At 41.8% G+C, this 21,992-nt stretch overlaps 1 pseudogene; it reads right to left on the bottom strand.

The window, feature by feature from the left end:
- Positions 1–14,710: 14,710 nt before the first annotated feature.
- Positions 14,711–15,494, bottom strand: LOC122488955 (annotated as a pseudogene).
- Between the last annotated feature and the right edge of the window lie 6,498 nt (positions 15,495–21,992).

The following is a 21,992-nucleotide window of genomic DNA, read 5'->3' as shown; positions in this document are numbered from 1 at the left end:
CAGCCTCATCTCTGAAGAGCAGAGTGAGATGCCCCAGCCTCTGAAGCTCCTTCTCCGCTTCACTCTGGACTTTGGGTGGCAGCCCCCTCTGTGCTATCTTATACAGTATGTGTGGTGATGGTTGGCAATTTTCATCTCTTTATCTTACAGCATCTATGTAGCTGACACTGCTACCATTAGCCTGCTCTCATTATTTTGCTAGCACATTCCTTAATTTTGTCATGTTGCATTGTCTTTCAAATAATTTTTCCCTATGATGGTGAATTTACATGTCAACTTGACTGGGCCATGGGAGGCCCAGATAATCTGATTAAACATTATTTCTGTGTATGTGTTGCGGGTGTTTCTAGGAGAGGAGCATTTGGGTTGGTGAACGGAGTAAAGTAGGTTGCCCTCCCCAACGTGGACATCATCCAACCTACTGGGAAGATGAATAGAATGAAAAGACAGAGGGAGGTTGAATTCTCTCTCTCTGCCTGACTGTTTGAGCTAAGACATGGGTCTTTTCCTGCCCTTGGCCTGGGACTTACACCATTGGAGCTCCTGGTTCTCAGGCTCTGACTGGAATTGTAACTATCAGCTTTCCTGGGGTTCTAAGTTACAGACAGTAGATTATGGGACTTCTGAGTTTTGGTAATTGTGTAAGCCAGCTTCTTTATAATAAATCTCCAGATAAATAGATAGACACATAGACAGATTACTATTGTTTCTGTTTCTCTGGAGAACCTGACTGACTAATACATTCCCCATCAGGAGGGAGTACAAGAGGACAGAGAAAGACAGAGGTGATGGTGAAGACGGGACTCTGGCCCTGCCACATCCCTGACATCTTGACATCCTTTTTCCAGCATGCTGAATTGTAGGCTCCCATTAAAGGGCCTGGATCCCGTAGTAGTTACTTCAAAGTAGCATATTGTACGTATCAGGATGGCCTACATTTCTTGGGCACCTTGATTCAAACGAGGGTCCAAGACAGCTGCTGTCCCTTAAAGTCGATCCTCTTCTGGAAAGAAAGCTACATCAAGCAAGAACTCCATTACTGAGAAACTGCCCGGGGCTGAAGGTTCAGCATTGGCAGCCTCAGCCGCAGGAGGGCAGAGGAGCCGCCGCTCTGACATCCTGCTGCCACTAGAGGGAAGAGCAGAGCAGCAGCCCCAGCTCAGCCGCTGGTAGCATTTCAAAATTTCAGCCACTGCAGCAGTTGATAGGTAGCTCCTAATAAAACAAGCACAGAATAAAGCATCCAGCAAGGAAGGTTCCTTTGGAATTGTACCTGGAGAAGAGTAGAAACCAAAGGTAAAAGGTAGCATTTGCTTCAAACACCTTTGAGTAATGACACTATCTTGTAGTGAACATGACAGCTGGCTCCTTCAGAGAGAAGGAAAGAAGGGAATTTTGAGGTTATTTGGAAAGTGGTTTACGTCAGTAGCAACATGGCACACGTCCACTTCAGGGATAGAAAGCCAGCTGCCCAGGGGCTACACTGGCCTTCCTAGGTCTATTCAAACACTTCTAATAATTCCCCCCTTGCAGTGATTTCATGCAGCCAACTCAAAGGGAACCGTGGAGACGTAGGTTTGTGTCACATGAGAACTAGCCCAAGAAACCACCTTCACGTGGAGCACAGTGGCTCCAATAGAGACAGAGCAACATTCAACCCTCATCATTTCATCTCGGATGGAAACAGATCACTTTCAAGGAAGACTTTTAGCGATCACATATTTTATGTTCATATTTTGTAATGCCAGTACTTCTCACAGCCTTTATTGAACGTCCCCCCCCCCCCCAAGCATGGAGCACTGTAAGAGAGATTCAAAGCAAGAAAAAGTGAGTTCTAACTCTCAACGACTTTACATCGTGTCCTGGAGAAGCTGGAAAGTGTTTCGGTCAGGGTCCCAGCAGGAAACAGGTAGCATGCCCAAGTCCCAGGAGGGTTTATTTACTAATGTGTGGGAAAGGTGCAGGGGCACACGAGAGAGAGCGCCAAAAGTAAAGCAGAGCATTAGCAGCAGAGAGGTTACTACCTTCAAATCCAGGGCAAAGGGAGGGAGTGGTAATGGGGATGCTAATGGAGAGAGCCACCTTGTAAACAGCAATGTTAGGATGCAGCCAGTGTCAGGTGATGGCACAGGGAGCTTCGGGGAATGGCAGTGCTCCCTCCCTCCAAGTTCCTTTTGGGGTCCCTATTGGCTGACTTAAATGGGGCTCTCTCATCCAAATATTTACCTTACAGGGCCCCCTGTCTTCCCCGTGGCTTGCATCTCAAGATGCTATTAAAATCAAATTTCTAGGTCCCCAGATTGTAGCTACACTTGCAATGAGCACAGCAAAATGAATAGAGAAATTGCATCACTATGTCATGCATCTGTAACTAATGTAACATTATGTGTCAATTATTCTCAGACGAAAACATTTTGGGGGGGGGGCACCTGGGTGGCTCAGTCAGTTAAGCGTCCCACTTCAACTCAGATCATTATCTTGTGGGTCCGTGAGGTTGCGCCCCACATCAGGCTCATTGCTGTCAGCGCACAGAGCCCACTTTGGATCCTGTCTCCCTCTCTGCCCCTCCCCCCTGCTTACACTCTCTCAAAAATAAATGAACATTTTTTTTTAAATTTTTTTTTCAACGTTTTTTATTTATTTTTGGGAGAGAGACAGAGCATGAACGGGGGAGGAGCAGAGAGAGAGGGAGACACAGAATCGGAAACAGGCTCCAGGCTCCTGAGCCTGATGCGGGGCTCGAACTCACGGACCGCGAGATCTTGACCTGGCTGAAGTCGGACGCTTAACCGACTGCGCCACCCAGGCGTCCCATAAATGAACATTTTTAAAAAACTTAGAAAAAAAAATTCTCGGTCCCACTAGGTGGAGAAATGTCCGTACAGCAGCCAGTGGCTTTGGTGCTTAATTTCTTTTCTGTATTTGTGCTATATATGTACGTGTGTTATACATGCATCACCTTTGAGGATTTTCTTTATTCCTTTGTCAGTTTTAACTGTCCATTTTTAAAGGTCTTTTACAAATTCCTTATCTAGCATTAATAGTTAGGTTAAGCAGAGATGTTTTTAGAGTATTTTTTTTTCTGCAGTATTCCCAGAAACTCTCAAGTCTGAAATAAGAGATGTATGAGAGTACCTTTTTTTAATTTTTAAACTTTGCGCTAGATACTGGCTAAACACTACATGAATTATTTTATGCAATCCTTAAAACAATCCTGTGACCAAGGGGTGATCAATTCCACGCTTTATGGAGATGGAATATGAGAGATCAAATAAGCTGCCCAGAGTGACATAGTTATTCATTGATGAAGCCAGTTTGTCTGATGACCAAGTTCACACTTTTATTCACAATCCACACAGCCACTGTGACTTCTGTCTTAAAGGTTTGGAGAGGATCCAGTGAATGTTATCTGATCTCATCATCCCCTAAGTAATCACCCAAGTTTTTGTTTGTTTGTTTGTTTGTTTGTTTTGTTTTTTTAACCAAAGTCAAACTTAAAACGTATCAGTCAGAGTTCAGGCAGGAAAACAGAGCCATGTCAAGTCTTACAGGGATGTAAGTTAATATTCAAAGTGGAGCTTACAGAATATCAGAGGTGCTGGGAGCTGAGGAAGGTCTGTATGGAGAAGTGGCACAGCCAAGAAACAGTCACTAACAGACAGAGCAGCACCAGGTCCTGCCTGAGTCTAAGCCTGTGGGAGTGTGTGGCAAGCTGTGTGTGGGCCACCGAGGTGGGACCTGCAAGGGACAGCTGCCAGAGAGGTCTGTGGAAGCTTCTTCCACCGAGGATACTCCCACCTCTGTGGGCCTCAGCCAAGGGCTGGCTGCTGTGGGCTGGTCAGACCTGCAGGTGGAAGGACAAGCTGGACGAGGAGCAGAGGACAGCCAGGACAAGGTGGCCCCTGGGTCAGGAACAGTGCCTCCGAGGGTAATGGCCTCTTGCCTGCATCGGCTTCCAGTTCCTCTCCTGGCAACTCCAGCCTGGATCCATGGAGAGAGGATCCTGAGAAACAGCCCCTAGCCTGAGGAGAGAAGTGCCAGTTTTCCTGCTGACGACTTTTTAGCGTCACCAGATGGCTCCAGACGTGGGGGGACCCGCCGAACCCGTGCCGCACCCCCAAGCCCAGGCCGCGGCCTCCTGGTCTCTGTGACCTCCCGGGCCCCAGCCACGTCTCTGGGGATGCCCGTTTTTAACCTTTCACCCATTGGGACTCAAAACTGTGAGATGCGTTCGCCAAACTGTGACCCCAGACCTTGACCCTGCCACACAGAAACCCCTGACCCCAGGCTGTGACTTCCGACCCCTAAAAATGGTTAGCCGGCCCCAGACTGTGACCCCTCACCCCAAACCGTGACCCAAATCCCAGACTGTGCCCTGAGCAGACTGTGACCCTTGACGTCAAACTGTGACACACCCTCCTCTTTTTCCCACCCTCGGTGGCTTTTCCCTATTTTGACCTCGGACACTCCCAACGGAAGCCCCGCCTCCCCCTGCCCTAGCCTTGATCCCAACCAACATCAGGCCAAAACTTCCCACACTGTCCCACCTCACTACCAGCCCCACGTGCCACCAACCACATCCTCTCCAACTCTAGCTCTTGTTTGTGACCCTCCCAATGATAACCCAGCAGACTCTACCCCCCACTTCAACCCCCAAAGCCTCCTTTTCCTAGAGCTCCAGCCTGGTCTGGAGCTGGGTGATGGAGGAGAGGGTCTGGGAATCCACACCCACCACCAACCTCCCCTCCCATTCTCCTGTTACACATTGCAGTGTTGGAATAAACCATGTTTTTATGCCTCCTCAAAAACAAAACAAAACAAATAACAACAACAACAAAAAAACACCACATCACAACTCTGTGATGTCTAAGACCGATGGTCCTTTAACTATCTAGGGTATAGCATAAATGCACACATGCTTAAAGTACAGGACTGCTTTTCAAAGAAAAATGTCAATGAGGGCCACCTGGGTGGCTCAGTGGGTTGAGCCTCTGACTCTTGATCTCAGCTCAGGTCATGATCTCATGGTTCAGTGAGTTCAAGTCCTGAGTCAGGCTCCACGATGACAGTGCAAAACTTGCTTGGGATTCTCTCTCTCTCTCCTTCTCTCTCTGCCTCTCCCCTGCTTGTGCTTTCTTTCTCAAAATAAATAAGTGAACTTTAAAAAAAACCAATGAATTTAGTCTTTAGTTATGGTTCTATTTTATTATCAGCAACAGAATTATGACATAAAATTTAATAACACTTCTGAATTTATGTCTGGTATATATCATGAGACTGATGAGCATTAGGCTGCAGAACAGGCCTGCTGTCTTCCAAGCAAAACTTAGGGGATACACAATTAGATTTCTTTTTTTTTTTTTTAACGTTTATTTATTTTTGAGACAGAGACAGAGCATGAACGGGGGAGGGGCAGAGAGAGAGGGAGACACAGAATCGGAAACAGGCTCCAGGCTCTGAGCCATCAGCCCAGAGCCCGATGTGGGGCTCGAACTCACGGACCACGAGATCGTGACCTGGCTGAAGTCGGACGCTTAACCGACTGCGCCACCCAGGCGCCCCTCAATTAGATTTCTTAATACCTTCATTTGCAGACTTAACATAGTTCCTATTCTGATAATCCTTAAATGAGTATATTTCCATCTGACTAGATTTATAAAAGGTTGAAATAATTATGGGCAGATTTTCTTATTATTTGTGTTCTGTTTTCTTATGACCTAACTGATTTTTTTTTAATGTTCTCAATGATTTGGGCTTTGCAGAAACAAGTTCTGGAAGATAAATATTATCACCTTAAATGTGAGTCAAATTCTCTGCTTTTCTGAGAGAGGCCATCTCAGTCACTACATATATCCCAAACCTTAAATTAGGCACTCTGAGAGATAACAACAAATAACTAATACATAAAACTCTTAAAAGAAAACATAGGCAGTAATTTCTTTGACATTGGCCATACAATATTTTTCTAGATAGTTTCCTAAGGCAAGAGAAACAAAATCAAAAATAAACTATTGGGGCTACGCCAAAATAAAAAGCTTCTGCACAGCAAAGAAAACCATCAAAAAAAATGAAAAGACAACCTATTGAATGGGAGAAGATATTTGCAAATGATATATCCAATTAGGGGTTAATATTCTACATATACAAAGGACTTATACAACTCAGCACCAAAAAAGTAATAAATGGACAGAGGACCTGGATAGACATTTCTCCAGCGAAGACATAGAGATGACCAACAGACACGTGAAAACATGCTGTACATCACTAATCATCAGGGAAATGCAAGTCAAAACTACAGTGAGAATCTGTCAGAATGTTAGGATCAAAAAGACAGCAAACAACAAGTACTGGCAAAGACGTGTAGAAAAAGGAACACTTGTGCATTTGGTGGGAATGTGAATTGGTACAGCCATGGTAGAAACAGTATAAAGGTTCCTCAAAAAATTGGAAATTCCATGTGATCCAGTAATTCTACTATTGGATATTTACCCAAAGAAAATGAAAACATTAGGGGGTGCCTGGGTGGCTCAGTTGGTTAAACGTCCGACTTCCGCTCAGGTCATGATCTTGCGGTTTGTGAGTTTGAGCCCTACGTCAGGCTCTGTGCTGACAGCTCAGAGCCTGGAGCCTGTTTCAGATTCCGTGTCTCCCTCTCTCTCTGACCCGCCCCCATTCATGCTCTGTCTCTCTCTGTCTCAAAAATAAACGTTAAAAAAAATTTTTTTTTAAAGAAATGAAAACATTCAAAAAGATCTATGCACCCCTATGTTTATTGTATCATTATGTATAATAGCTAAAATATGGAAGCACTCCATGCGTCCATTGTTAGATGAAGAGATAAAGGTGTGGTGTACACACACACACACACACACACACACACACACACACACTGAAATATTACTCAGCCATAAAAAAGGACAAGAACTTGCCATTTGTAACAACATGGATAAACCTGGAGGGTATTATGCCAGGTGAAATAAGTCAGATAGAGAAAGGCAAATATCATATGGTTCCACTGACATGTGGAATTTTTAAAAACAAAGCAAATAAAGAGCATCATTTGAATTAATAACTCTGCATATCATCCTCCACCTGAAAACTCACTGAATGCTTCCAGACTACCCCAAACAAAGGTCTTTGTACTTGCACCAAACCCATATGTATTTGGAGACCAAATCATCTTGCTTTGAAAAGACAGAAGAATGATTTGTTATAGCACCAAGAGACAATAAGACTCTGGCACATTTTGTGGATGTGATAACTTCTACCTTTTGTACATGTAAAAAGAAGAGCGACTTCTTGATCCTATTTTCTTAAAAATGGCCTTGCCACTTTGTAGAAGTGTTTCACATAAATAGTTATCTTCAACTGAATTTACACTGGAATTTAGAAAATTTGAAGATAGAGTAGTTCACATAAGAAAAATACACTTTCTTGATTAAAAGTACAAAACTTTTCACTATTCAGTATGGAGACATTTTACTAAACCACACCAGAAAATAAGTTTCAGTTATTGGCAGTCGTAATACATATGCTGAATACTTTCTAATAGCTATTCTGAATAGGACATTTGAAGCCTTATCAGTCAAAGGATACAATTTATAAGAATCCCCTTGAGGTGGAGCTCAGATGTTGGGTTGTAAAACAAAAAACAAACACAGATTCAACAACTGTGTGCTGCACTTCCTAAGGAAAAGATGTTTTATCAGAGTCCTGCAGGGTGAGAAGCAGTTGTGAAGGAGGGAGGGAGTGGGTGATTCAGACAGTGACAGAATGTCTGAAGTTTCCAGTCAGGAGGGAATATGGCAGTTATACCAGAAATTGGAAGAAAACCGTGGAGCACAGATTGCTGAAGTGACAGTGGCTCCTAAAGAAGACTGTTGACGTATGGCATTGTAGACCATGCAAAATATTTTAGCCTCTACCCAGAAACTGATGGGAAATTATTGAAAGGTTTTCAATGCATGCGGGAAGGTTCTAAATGAGTTGTCAACAAGTCACTGGTGTGATTTTGTTCCTTTGGAAGTAATCCTGTCTTCACCATGGCTGTTTTGTCGTTTATTTTTATTATGACGTTTGGTGTGGATTAGTGTCCTTCACCAATTGTGGAAAATTCTCAGCTGTCATCTCCTTAAGTATTTCCTCTCTCCTATTCTGACCTTCTCCTCTTCATGGAGAACTCTAATTCGACATGTTAGATCTACTCACTCTGCCCCACTCATTTCTTAACGTGTCAGCTTTTTCCGTCTCTTTTTCTCTCTGAGCTGCATTCGTAAAATTTCTTTGGAAGATTCTTCTAGTTAACTAATTATTTTTCTTTTCTTTTCTTTTCTTTTTTGGTTCATTTCTTTTCTTTCTTTCTTTCTTTCTTTCTTTCTTTCTTTCTTTCTTTCTTTCTTTCTTTCTTCTTCTTTATGCCTTCCCTCTCCTTCCTTCCTTCTTTTTCTTTCTTTCTTTCTCTTTCTTTCTTTCTTTCTTTTCAATTCTACCTACTTTAAAATTTTTACTTGTTCATCCTTTTAATTACCCTATTCACTTTTCATATTATCTAGTTTTTCCTCAAAATTTTATTACACTTTTTATGTTGTGATAATTGCAGATTCTCATGTAGTTGTGAGGAATAATGCAAAGAGATCCCATGCATTGTTTACCCAGTTTCCTCCCATGGTAATATCTTGTCAAACTGTAGTGGAGTGGCACATCAGGACACTACATATTTAATTTAATTTAATTTAATTTAATTTAATTTAATTTAATTTAATTTAATTTAATTTAATTTAATTAAAAAAACATTGCCTTTTAATGTTCGGTGTTTTGTAGCTCTGTTTGTTTGTTTGTTTGTTTTACAATTTTCTTATTTCTGTTGGTTCTTATTCATGGTAGCTTGCTTCTTTGTGTAGTATATGATTTGTAGCTGTGAACTGTTTTACTTGGATCTGGAAATAAGGAGATTGATTTAGTCTTTGGATTGAAGTTGGATTCTATCAAGCAGGATTTGTCTTGGATTCTGTCCAGTGCCCTGTGGGATTACCAACCCAAGTCTCCCTTACACTAAATTCCTGGCTGGAGGTATTTTGGGATGACCCAGACAGTCCGAATTTCAGTTACAAACTCACACGAAGGCTGTGTTGTGACTGTTTAGAAAGGCAGTCTGCTGGGGTTGGTGGGAGTTGGGCTTACATCTAGTTCACCCTTCCACAAAGGGTTGCATAGGACAGTGAGCTCAGAAGAGCCCCTTACTTAGTTTAATGCTCTGCTGTTACTGTCTTAAAATTCTTAATAATTTTGAATGAGGACCCCCACATTTTCATTTTGCATGGGGCCCAAAAAATTATGAAGCTGGTGATGGAAGGTTCTGTTTACAGAACCCAGGGTGATGTCTCCTATTTTATGGGGCTTTTTTTTCTTGTACTCTGTAACTGGTAGGTCCTCTGTACCCAGCATGGAACCCAATGTGGGGCTTGACCTCATGACCCTAAGATCAAGACCTGACCTGAGATCAAGAATGAGGATGCTCAACCAACTGAGCCACCCAGGTGCCCCTTAGCAAGTCCTTTAAAACGCGGGGCACCTGGGTGGCGCAGTCGGTTAAGCGTCCGACTTCAGCCAGGTCATGATCTCGCAGTCCGTGAGTTCGAGCCCCGCATCAGGCTCTGGGCTGATGGCTCGGAGCCTGGAGCCTGTTTCCGATTCTGTGTCTCCCTCTCTCTCTGCCCCTCCCCCGTTCATGCTCTGTCTCTCTCTGTCCCAAAAACAAAAAAAACAAAAAAAACACTCACATTTACTCCTTTCGGAAGAACGACATCTGTGTTCTCATCACTTCATGTTTCTATGATAGCTTTTATCCTCAATACTCTTTACATTTTTTCCAGGTCATCAATGCTTTTAAGAAGATTGTTTAAAATATGTATTTTTTTAAATTTCAGTGGGAGATTCAAACGAGGTATTTAATCTCAAATGCTGCTGGGTAGTACCCCAGTGCTGACCCCAGAGCCTCTTGGGAAAATCCCCCCCAGGTGCACTCCTCCATTCATAGGATCACCAGCTTCCCTCTAGATCATACTCCATCTCTTCCTCTTTCAAACTCCACATCTGGGCAATCCTAATTTGGTCTGCAGGACCAGGGCCAACTATTTCCTCTTCTACCTACTGGTCAAGGCATATCCCCTACCCCCTGATTCCTTTAGAGTTTAGCTCTTTTGATTCTCGATAAGTCTTTCTTCTCTCAGAACTCTCTGGTTTTGCAGATCCAAAGCTTTCTTTCAAAAATCTGTGTTATGGAAAATTGTTAAATATGTTTAGAAATTGAAAAGATAAGCACTATATTTCCTCTTTGCTTTCCTGCTATAACAATCCTGATCCTTTCTTGAGGAAAGGCGACCTCTGAATCAGTGGGGATGCTGAGTGTGAGCGCAAGGGAACAGCAAAACAAACCTTGCTCTGTGACTCCCAGTTGTGTCCTACACCACACATGCCTTGGGTGCTGGGGGGTCTTTGAGACCAGTTCCACAGCCAGACTTCCTAGTTACAGGAGAAAATAAATTCAGATTTTGGGTGTAAGACAGTCTGAGTTGAATTTACTTTACAAATGAAACTCTCAACTAATCTGATGGTTAACTGGATGTTGGACTGTTCTGAACCCCTTTCTCAAGAAGTTAGGAGTAGGGCCCCAGCGAGCTCCAACGCCTATTTATTTGGTGGAAAAAATCAACCAGCAAAAGCGGTTTGGGACACTTAAAGTGTGATTTTAGATTTGGACTTGACTTCAAAAGAGAGGAAATTGCCAAAGGTCACGCCCTGGAAACACAAAATCAGTTATACTTCCTGGAAGACAGAGCAGGAACAACCACGGTCCTCCACTTGGTGGCAGCCTAGCTCTATATCAAGTAGACACCTGGGTGATGGCTGAGATCTCTGGGAACCAGGGTGAATTCATTAAAATGGGATGGGCTGTACTTCTCACTCCTGCTTTAACCTTGGATAAGGTTATATATTAGAAGTATCTTAAGTAAGAGTTAAAAGAAAAGGAAGCAAAGCATTGTGGGGTTTTTTTGTTTTGTTTTGTTATGGTCTTAAAATCCATGTAAATGCTCTGGGAATATTTTTCTAAATGCCCGGGGCCTTGCTGTTCCACCAGAATATTAGTTCTCTCTTATTTTTTTTCTTTAGCAGACTTAGGACAAAATGTCATTCAAAAATTATCTCCTTTTGGGGCGCCTGGGTGGCTCAGTTGGTTAAGTGTCTGACTTCAGATCAGGTCACGATCTTACCTTTAGTGGGTGTTGAGCTCTGTGCTGACAGCTCAGAGCCTGGAGCCTGCTTTGGATTCGTGTCTTCCTCTCTCTCTGCCCCTCCCCTGCTCGTGCTCTGTCTGTCTCTCTCTCAAAATAAATAAATATTTTAAAAAATTTTAATATATCATTTTTCCTGACTTTCTGGATAGCCAACATTAAGTCCTTCTGTTTTTTTTTTTTCGTTTTTAAAGATTTACTTTCCTTTCATTTTTATTATCTGCTCCAGAGTGAGAGCTGCTCCCAGATTTTGAAGGACTTTTTGCATCCTTTGGGTGTTCTGCTGGTTGGTCTGCACCTCCCCCCCCAGATAATCTCCTCCTTAGAAACAAAGGTTGCATGCCTCAGCGTCCCTTGTTACCTTCAGAGACACGTTTCCTTTTCATGTTGAATGCAGAGTTAGCATCAGAAACAAGCATTCTAAGAGATGCTATAACAGAGAAACATCTGCCACTGTAACTTACCACCAAGATGAGTATCTCAGACACTGCTGAATGGCTGACTCAGGTAAGGCACCTTGAGGTCACGAGTTGGTCCTTAAGGGACTGCCAAGGGGTGACAGGAGAAAGCCACCACTGTCCTGAACCACCCACCATCTGTGGGGTGAAAGGTGGTGGTAGGAGCACTGATGGGAAAAAGGGTGGGGCAGCTCCAAGGCCACACACAGGGAGGGTGAAAGCACTTTTACAATAAGAAACTTTCTTTTTTTTTTTTTTTAATTTTTTTTTCAACATTTATTTATTTTTGGGACAGAGAGAGACAGAGCATGAACGGGGGAGGGCAGAGAGAGAGGGAGACACAGAATCGGAAACAGGCTCCAGTCTCTGAGCCATCAGCCCAGAGCCTGACGCGGGGCTCGAACTCACGGGCCGCGAGATCGTGACCTGAGCTGAAGTCGGACGCTTAACCGACTGTGCCACCCGGGCGCCCCAAGAAACTTTCTTTTCATTGTTAAAAAAAAAATTGGTACACTAGTCCTCCTTTAACCAAAGGGGGACATTCTAAGACCCCCAGGTGACTGAAACCGCAGATAGTACCAAACCCTATAGATACTGTTTTTTTCCCTTACATACATATTTATGATAATGTTTAATTTATAAATTAGGCACAGTGAGAGATGAATAATTAATAATAAAATAGAAAAAATATGACAATACACTGTAGTAAAAGTCATGTGAATGTGGTGTCTCTCTCTCTCAAAATATCTTATTGTCCTATTCTCACCCTTCTTCTTTTTCTTTTAAAAATTTTAGTTTTAAGTAATCTCTACCCAACATGGGGCTCAAACTTACAACCCTGAGATCACATGCTCCACTGACTGATCCAGCCAGGTGCCTCTCACCCTTCTTGTGATGATGTGAGATGACAATAAACCCATGTGATGCGATGACATAAGGTGAATGACGTAGGCACTGTGACGTAGCATTACGTTACTACTGACCTTCTGACAATAAGTCAGAAGAAGGATTCTCTACTTCTGGACCGCACTTGACTGTGGGTAACTGAAACCTTAGAAAACAAAGTCATGGGTAAAGGGGGACTACTATATACATTCATTACAATTATTGATAAATTTGTATTTATTCCTTTCATCTTCTTTTGTGGTCTCATTGTTATTCTTTTCATGTTTCTTTTTTTCTCCTGATGTCTTTCAGATTATTTCTTTCCATTCTACTATTTGTACATTATACATTCTATTTTTTTTATTCTTTTGGTGGTTACCTTTAAAATTATATATATATAATTTAGCAAAGCTTCAAATAAAATAAAATATGGATTCTGCTTCCAAAAATGACAGGAATCCTAAAATTTTGTACTTTGAATCACTCTTTCTCAGTTGATAATGTTGACTGACTGTTCACTGTCCAGTATTTTAGTTCTATCTTTTTAATTAGAAAACGGTTATTTTAAAATGTGATGGTAAAAATATGTAACCTCTCTGTAAGTGTGCATTTCATGGATAATTATTCTATGTTCTAGGAGTGTCTTGGGTGGCTCAGTTGGTTAAGTGTCTGATTCTTGATTTTGGCTCAGGTCATGATCTCATGGTTGGTTGTGGATTGGGCCCCTCATCAGGCTCTGCACTGACATCAGGGAGTCGGCTTCAGATTCTGTGTCTCTCCCTTTCTCTCTGTCCCTTCCCCTCCCCGATCACTCACATGAATGTGCATGCATGCTCTCTCTCTCTCTCTCTGTTTCTCAAAATAAATAAATGTGCATCTAAAAATTATTTTATGTTCTATATCTGATAATTTTAATATCTGAAATCTTTTTTTTTCCCCTTAGGTCTATCTCTTTGTTGTTCAGGATTAGTATTTAGAAGTGGAAGCTCAGCTCTGGGTCCAAACCCAGAATAATTTTAATTTTAATCGATATTGTTAACTTAAACTCTAAAAAAGTTGTATTAATTTACAAGGCAAAAAATCCTCTTTCTTTGGTTACTAAACAATCCAAATCTTTGCTAACATGATAGGAAAACATGTTTTAATTTTCACTTTTTAATTCAGTGAAGTTTAATTTTGTTTCCAACTTCATAATTTTGGTTTCTAGCATTATCTAGTTTCAGTTCATTACCTTTTCAGTTTCTAATTTTAGCCATATGCTTGTTTTAAGTCATTCTTTTTTGTAGAGAACAATTTATTCTTCTATCATTGTAACATCCATGGAATCTCACAGAAGTTCAGAGACAGAGTTTTTAGAGGTCTCAGACCTTTTCTTTTTACCTTCAAAAAGGCAGTGTCCTACCTGCCTCTTTACTATCCCAGTGGAATATACCAGAGTTCCCTCAACTTAATGATTGCCTGAATGAACAGAACCTTTTTTGAGAAGAGTGAAATGCATAGAGAATTCAAAGTCCCTATTTTGATTTACTTTTCTTTTAATATCTGAGTTCTATCTCTTCTGTTTATAATCCATGTCTGATCTTTGGACAAGTCTGTCTAGTTCTATCTCTATAGGTCCTGGTTTCAACTCATGCTCTCAGGGAATTTTTTCACTTGAGTTTTTGAAAGATATGCTACTGTAGGCAGGTGCTGGTCCTTGATGGGCATCATACAGCTATAGCAAAAAAGGTTTCACAAATGATTATCTGATATGGTCTAGTTAAAACTAATCTTAACTATAGTCTAATTAGGATCAACTTACAAAATCTCATTGCTTAGAAATAATTACCCATTGGGGCACCTGGGTGGCTCAGTCTGTTGAGCATCCAACTTCGGCTCAGGTCATGATCTCATGGTTCGTAAATTCGAGCCCCACGTCGGGCTCTGTGCTGACAGCTCAGAGCCTGGAGCCTGCTCGAATTCTGTGTCTCCCTCTCTCTCTGCCCTCCCCTACTCATGCTCTGTCTCTCTCTGTCTCTCAAAAATAAATAAATGTTAAAAAAACATTTTTTTAAAAGAAATGATTACCCATTGACCTAAAGTCACAAAAGTCTTTTTTTCTAATATTAAAAAAATATAGAATTGGAGGGGAGGGGGAGCAACTAACTTGAAATAAACCAGAAAACACCTTCACATTAATTGTTCTTCTCCTATACTTCAAATTTGTACTTAATGCCTTTCTCCTCCTGGATATCAGAAAGAACACCTGGGTATTCTGGGAGAAGTTTGTATTTCTCCAAATCAACTTCTGGAAAAAATGTGTCACTTTCAAATTCCTGCATAATCCTTGTCACAAGTAGCCTAAGATGGCCTGGCCTGTTCATGGCTTCCTTATAAACAGAACTACCTCCCACTACCCAAACCATGTCCACTTTATGTGCTAATTCTGGTTGCTCAATAAGTTTTAAGGCATCATCCAGACTTTTAGCAAGAAAATTAGTTCCTTGTGGAGGTTCCTGGAGGTTCTCTACTGAGGACTATATTAATTCTGTCCTTTAAAGGTTGATTCTTCTTGGGAATAGAGAACCATGTCTTCCTACCCATAATCACCAAATTCTGTTTACCTTCTACTGATGAGGTTGTGGTCATTCTTTGGAAATACTTGAATTCATTCCTGAGCGGCGGCCAGGGCAGGTCCCCATTCTTGCCGATGCCCATGTTCTGGGACACAGCGACGATACAGTTTAGCGAACGAACCATGACAGATGCTGTGAACACCACAGAGCTTACTCACAGCAGTGGGAATCCCGGTGGAGCTTGGCGTGAAATTTTTAATATCTGAGATCTTACCAGGGTCTTGAACTGGTGTTTGTTTTTCTTGGTTTTGTTTTGTTTTGTTTTGTGGTTCTGGTGAGTCTCACTCATGGTATATATGGTTTCTTAAAGCACCTAGTAATCTTTTTATTATAAGCTTAGGTTTTGATAACCTGTGGGAACTTGTGGGAACTTGACTGAGGGTAATTCTCTCCAGAGAGGGTGTGCCAGGGCTGCCACTAACCTGGGGTCACTTCATTTCTAGGTTTGGGGTGTCCCTGACTAAGTGGGTAGTGTGGATTGGAATCCCAGATCTTCTAAAAGGCAGGCCTCTGACTAGAGAAGGCCTTCTTTAGAGAAGAAATTGTTATTGTCTTTTTTTTCCCCCACCAACAGTTTTTTTGTTTGTTTGTTTGTGTTTTTTGCTTTTGCTTTTGTTTTTGTTTTGGTGGTGACTTTTGCTAGCAGGCAGATTTTTTTTCCCAGCCTACCCCTTCATTTCACTGAGAATGTGACGTCTCCAGGTATCTTGGCTGTATGGGGAGCTGGGAGAGTCTCAGGGTTAGCCCTACTTCTATGTGTTTCTGGTTTTTTTATGTTTAAGATTTTTGCCCTTAGAGCTTGCCTTCGGATCTTAGAAGTTCAGCAAAGCATCAAAAGGTATATTTGCTGGAATTTATCCTTCACATGGACAGTTTTAATGGGATGGCATTTCAGAACATGGTCCTCTTCTCTCTCTTGTAGCTTCTCTGGCCTACTCTGCACCCCCTCCCTGTACTCTCAGAGGGCTTTGGGCCTGGAATCCAACACTAAGAGGCTGCATCACTTCACTGAGTAGCATTTGGATGACAGTGGCCTTGAAATAACCACATAGCCAAGGCCAAGATGATAAGGAGCACTGAAAAACAAAAAGATTTAAAAAAAAAAGGGGGGGGGCAAGAAATCCCTAGCCTAAAGGGCCAACACTCCTCTGAAAAAGGTAAGAACAAAATGACACTTCAAACATTTCAAAGGTAATCTCAGAGATCATATCACGGCATCACCTTATGCAACCTAATCATGAACATTGTATTAGCCACATTATGGTTTGTGGGGTTTTGTTTGTTTGTTTGTTTGTTTGTTTGTTACTGTAAAGTAGAAGCCAAGATCAGATGAAAAACCCACTTACGGGGGTTAGTGAAAAGCGCTAGAAGGTTTCAGCAAAGCCACAGGACTCCAATACTACTGCTGGAGTGTGGAGTAACCCTACCCTACAAAATCCACATCAATATGTTGTCCCTGACCTTCTAAATCCCTCATTTTTCCATGGTCAAGGAGCAAATAAATCATCGCTGGCTCCAGTGACAGGATGGCCAACACACACCTGACATTTTCTGCTAGAATAAATTGTTGCAAATGAGTTGTTAGGCACTAACAACAATTTGCTTCCTAAAAACTTTCAACTCTTGTTCCTATTCCAATTTTCAGGTTTACAAGGTAGAGAGAAAACTATGAGATGGGAGTCACATTTTACTGTGATCAGTATAATCGTATTCTACGGGGTAGCAATTCCAATGTCAAATGACATTACTTCAAGTCCAAACAAGTGGACCTTGTTGGACTTTCAAGATAATAAATGAAAGCCTATATAGTAGAAACTTATTCTGAAAGATCATTACCCCTTGCCTAAAAGTCCTCTGTCTTAAGATTAATGAAACATGAAAGCAACCACTATTTCTAATGAAGGTTTCACCTAAAATAACCAATCAAATGAGAATCATGTGTCACTTACATAGCATGTTGAGTGCAGATAACATTATATAATTTTTTTAAATAATAAATCATAATGTAGTCTCTCTTACATGAGCTGTGCAATGTTCTCAATACTTTCTCTGACACTCAGAAGTAGTTTGTGGATGCCTCACTCATCAGTATCACTGACATCTGAATAGAATGAGCCCCTCTGACAGTGGGCTAGTCCAGTGGGCTAGTCAAGAGAGGTGACCATTAGCTTCAGGAAGCCAGATTGTTCAGTCCACGCCCTGGGATCTTCACACTGACTCAGACAAGTGCAGAAGGCTGTTCTCAGTCATAGAGAGACCTCGAGATGTACCCAGGCTCCTGGGAAGTCCAAGCATATGCCTTTACAGACTTCAATTTTCCTAGTACATATCTGGACTTTTGATGAAATCTAGGAACAACTGAAGCTCAGCTTAGAGCCTGAACCCAAACCCAAACTAGTGTCTTTCTACACACACACACACACACACACACACACACACACACACTTCCAGTACTTCCAGAGCTTATGAAAGTTCCAATCTCAGTGCTATAATTTTATGTTTGCTTCTCCTTCATCTTTCTCTGCCTCCTCTGTGTCTTCAAAGACTGACCTTTATTTTTTTTAATTTTATCTACTTATTTATTTTGAGAAAGAAAGACAGTGAACGAGTACAGGGGAGGGGAAGAGAGAGAGGAGAGGGAGAATCCCAAGCAGGCTCTGCACTGTCAGCACAGAGCCCTACGTGGGGCTCAAACCCACAAACCGTGAGATTATGACCTGAGCCAAAATCAAGAGTCAGATGCTTGGGGCACCTGGGTGACTCAATCGATTAAGCATCCAACTTCGGCTCAGGTCATAATTTTTGGGTCAGGTTCATGTGTTCGAGCCCCACCTCAGGCTCTGTGCTGACAGCTCAAAACCTAGAGCCTGCTTGGGATTCTGTGTCTCCCTCTCTCTCTTCCCCTCCCCACTCATACTCTCTATTTCTTTCTCTCTCTCTCAAAAATAAATAAGCATTGGGGGGAAAAAAGTGTCAGATGCTTAACCATCTGAGGCCCCCCCCCCAGATGCTGACCCTTAGTTTGCATCATCAGAGTCCCTTTGCCTTCTGGCTTCTGGGTTGGGTTTGACCAGTGGAAACATATGCGGGATATCAGAGGTTGGAAAGAGAAAGAGGAGGAGATATTTACTGTCTCTGCTTCTTTCCTGTGTCCATGGTTCTTCATTCTGTAGTCATAGCTCTGGGTAGGTGATCTACCTTCCAAGGTTCCAAGCTCTCTCAAGACTTGATAACACAGTTACCTCCCTTTGCCCCTTAAGGACAAAGCATATAAAAGCTTCTGTCTATGGCTAGTCCCTTCGTGCTCCACCCTCCTTTGCTGGTTCCCTTAACTCTGTCCCCCCAGAGTTTCTTCATTAAACTCTCAGTTAAACCCTATGAGGTTGTTGGCTTTCCCTGTTGGTATCCTGACTGATATATACGCCTTCCCAAAGATTGGTTTGAACTCCAGAAAGTCTTATGGTCACATGGTCACTGCTGCCCAGGCATTCCTGCCTCTTTACTTTATATATCTAAACAAGAAATAGCCTTTTTACTGGTTTCTAAACAAAGCAAAATTTAAAACATAACCAGTCACTTATAAAGTTTACTGGAAAGTTGGGGGGCAATGGAAGTGGTTATATCACATGCTACGCAGTTAATAAATTAAGAATCCACATTAGTCACAAATAGCCAAGTGTTTTGGACCATAGATTCTGGAGTCAACCCTAATGACTAAAAGCCGTCTCTACCACTTTCTAGCTCTTGTGTAATCTTAGGTGGTATCTAATTTCTCTGGGCTTTCCTTCCTTCCTTCCTTCCTTCCTTCCTTCCTTCCTTCCTCCCTTCCTTCCTTCTTTCCTTCTTCTTTCCCCCTCTTTTGTAAATTGGGGTGGCCCTAGTTCCTACCTCCTGGGATTGTTGTGAGGATTGAACAACTTAGCATATACAAAATTCTTAGACACCTGACCATAGACATTCCCCAGAATCTTCTCAGGTGGGTTTCCTGGTTTCTTTCAGGCCTTTTATTAAATTGCCACCCTCATTTTGCCAGTTTTCCATTCATTCCTCTTTCCCTCCACTTGTCTTCTCCAGGGCTGCCTCAAGGGTAAGGGGGTGGAGAGGAGGAACAAATTTCTTTCCAGGGACTTATCTATAGAAACAGTTTGAATAACTCAAAATCAGAATGTCAGCCCCACACTGGCTGCCCAATGTCATGCAATTCTATGTGAGAAATACTGAGCAAGATAGTGGAGATGATCCACTTGTCAAGCCTCCAGTTTGGAACTGGGGCCCAGCCCAGAGCCCCCAGAAGATCCCATAAGCACAAAGTCCCCCATGCTTATCAGCACTTAACAACCCCACATGTGTACAATGGGGGGGAAGTGGGGGTAGAGGATCAGAGAGTTCCTCAAAAGAGAGAAAAACAAGCCAGAGCCCATGGGGAACCAAGGGCTCTAAATAAGTCCTGGTCTGGGATCAAGACACCCCACCCAGAAGATTCTGGCAACCCCATCAATCCCAGGCACTGGAGGATGACTTAGATGGTTTTGAAGAAATTAGCAGAGCACAGGGGCCCCTGAGGTGCTGGCCTGGGCTTCTCCTCAGTTCCTTCCTTCTGACTGCCTCAAGGGGTCTTCTGCCTCTATAAGGCAGAGTAATACTGAGAATAAACTGAGGGCTGATGGGGGGTGGGATGAAGGGAGGGTGGGGGGTGGACATTGAGGAGGGCACCTGTTGGGATGAGCACTGGGTGTTGTATGGAAACCAACCCTACATAAAACCCTACATATTAACATGTATTAAACCCTACATAAGGTTTTAACATATTAAACCCTACATAAGGTTTGAACCCTACATAAGGTTTGAACCCTACATAAGGTTTTAACATATTAAAAACCCTACATAAGAACATACACTAAAAAAAGTTAATGGTTTTAGCCACACTTCTAGGGGCTTCCATGTATAACATCAGTCCACTCAAGTTGTAGGTTGTGATTCTGCTGTTTGATTTGCTCTCCCTTCATTTAGATCACTTCCAATTTACTCTGGGAGAAGGGAAAATTGGAATCCCACAGGAACAAGGTCTCCCAGGCAAGGCTTTGGGCTGTGAGTTCATAGAGAAAGTCCAGGGTGACGTTATGTGTTTGGTGAGTACTCAGTTTGTGCCATGATAATACCAAGAGTCCCTGGGAACTATGTGTTCTCTGAAGAGTTGGGAAACCTGGAAGCCCCTTGGCACCATTTTATTATTTCCTTTATTAAGTTTTTTCATTTTAAGTCCAGTATTGTTAATAATAGTGTTGTATTTGTTTCAGGCATACAAAACTGATTCAACAACTCTATACATTTCTCAGTGCTCATCATAAGTGTACTCTTTAATCCCCTTCACTTATTTCACCCATCCTCCTGCCCACCTCCCCTTCGTTAACCACCTCTTTGTTCTCTGTAGTTAGGAGTTTGTGTCTTGGTTTCTCTCTCTCTCTCTCTCTCTCTCTCTCTCTCTCTCTTCTCTCTCTCTCTCTCTCTCTCTCTCTCTCTCTTTCTCTCTCTCTCTCTCATTTTCCCTGTTCATTTGTTTTGTTTCTTAAATTCCACATATGAGTGAAATCATGTGGTATTTGTCTTTCTCTGACTGACTTTCACTTAGCATTATACCCTCTAGCTCCATCCATTCTATTGCAAATGGCAAGATTCATTCCTTTTTGTGGCTGAATAATATTCCATTGTTTATATGTACCGCCTCTTCTTTATCCATTAATCTATCAATGGACACTTGGGCTGGTTCCATAATTTGGCTATTGTAGATAATTCTGCAATAATCAAAGGGGTGCCATGTATCCTTTTGGGTTAATGTTTCTGTATTTTGGGGGTAAATATCCAGTAGTGTGATTATTGAATCATACGGTAATTCTGTTTCTAACTTTTTTGAGGAAACTCCATACTGTTTTCCATAATGGCTGCACCAGTTTACATCCCCACCAACAGTGCAAAAGTGTTTCTTTTTCTCTACATCCTCACCAACACATGTTGTTTCTTGTGTTTTTTATGTTAGCCATTCTGACAGGTATGAGGCAATATCTCATTGTGGTTTTGATTTTCATTTCCCTGATGATGAGTGATGATGAGCATATTTTCATGTGTCTGTTGGCCACCTGGATGTCTTCTTTGGATAAATGTTGATGTCTTCTGCCCAGTTTTTAATAGGATTATTTATTTTTTGGGTGTTGAGTTGTATCAGTTTTTTATATATTTTGGGTACTAACCCTTTTTTAAGATATATCCTTTGCAAATATCTTCTCCCATTCAGTAGATTGACTTTTAGTTTTTCTATTTGTTTCCTTTACTGTGCAGAAGCTTTTTATTTTGATGTAGTCCCAACAGTTTATTTTTGTTTTTGTTTTCCTGGCTTCAGGAGCCCTATCCAGAAAATTATTGTCATGGCCTATGTCAGAAAAATTACTGCCTGTATTCTCTTCTAGGATTTTTATGATTTAAGGTCTCACATTTATGTCTTTAATCCATTTTGAATTTATTTTTGTATTGTATGAGAAAGTGGTCCAATTTAATTCTTTTGCATGTAGCTGTCCAGTTTTCCTAGCACCGTTTGTTGAAGAGAATTTTTCTCATTGTATATTCTTTCCTCCTTTGTTGAATATTAATTGACCATATAATTGTGGGTTTGTTTCTGGCTCTCTATTCTGTTCTATTGATCTATGTGTCTGTTTTTGTGCCAGTACCATACTGTTTTGTTTACTACAGCT

Source organism: Prionailurus bengalensis, chromosome B2 (genome assembly GCF_016509475.1).
Source record: "Prionailurus bengalensis isolate Pbe53 chromosome B2, Fcat_Pben_1.1_paternal_pri, whole genome shotgun sequence".
Classification (NCBI taxonomy): Eukaryota; Metazoa; Chordata; class Mammalia; order Carnivora; family Felidae; genus Prionailurus; species Prionailurus bengalensis.
The sequence above is the reverse complement of the archived record's forward strand: the minus strand, read 5'-3'. Positions and strand labels throughout refer to the sequence as shown.